Source organism: Anomaloglossus baeobatrachus, chromosome 6 (genome assembly GCF_048569485.1).
Source record: "Anomaloglossus baeobatrachus isolate aAnoBae1 chromosome 6, aAnoBae1.hap1, whole genome shotgun sequence".
In the NCBI taxonomy this organism is placed as follows: Eukaryota; Metazoa; Chordata; class Amphibia; order Anura; family Aromobatidae; genus Anomaloglossus; species Anomaloglossus baeobatrachus.
In genome coordinates this window covers 257,129,518-257,130,522 of record NC_134358.1, presented here as the reverse complement: position 1 = coordinate 257,130,522, position 1,005 = coordinate 257,129,518, and positions in this window count along the sequence as shown.

Sequence of the window (1,005 nt, the reverse complement as noted above, 5' to 3'; positions counted from 1 at the left end):
TAATCGTACTGACCGGAGGAATAAAGCCGTCTAATCTCTTATACCACAAAGTAAGACAATAAATAAATAAAAACAATTCTACAACCACTGTTGATTTGTTCATTCTGCCTCTAAAAGATCACACTACGGTGCGGCTCATGTTTAATCTGCGCTCTACGCTGAGCACTTACACTGGTGATTACATATAAGGGTGCGTGCCCACAATAAGGTATAGCAGCATTTTGGATGCTGCATGTTTTCACTGCATCCAAAATGCTGCATTGTACAGTACGAGCAAAGTTGCTGGTAATATAGAAAATTTATTAAAAGTACTCAAGGTGTACAGTGCAAAAGAATGATAAAAGACATAGCACAAAAAAGTAGTACAATCTAGTGAAATTACCGGTAAATAGGTGGTAATGAATAAAGCATACAAATAAGGCCCAGTCAATAGAAGGGAAGAGAGAGACTAGTCTAAAAATCAAATGGCGCTCCTTCCCTCCTGAGCCCAGTGGTGCGGCCATACATTATGCAGGAAAAAAAAAATCTAATATGAATATACACAGGCCCTAAACTCATTTCGACAAATTGTGGATAATAGGATTAACAAATAAACCAGGAAAATGTAGGGCTTTAATTAAAGGAGTTGTCCACTACATAAAACACCAAACACTCACCTCACACACTGGCGCTGCTCCAGTGATGTCAGCTCTAGGTCTCCTGGGGCTGGTGTGACATTGTTTTGCTGTGTGAGCCTTGCAGCCAATCAGCGGTTGCTATTGGGCTGCTGTGCTCTTACTACTTCTGCTTTTCTGAGGTTCATACGTAGGCATGAAGGCTCATGTGGCATAACAATGTCACACCAACCCCAGGAGACCTGGAGCCGACATCAATGGAGAAGCACAGGTGGGGAGTATATATTGTTTGTATTTTATAAGGGGGGCTACTTAATTAAAAAAGGTATTGTCCAGGTTGTGGACAACACCTTTAAAGTAACTTAATATGTATATGGTAAAAATAAAAACA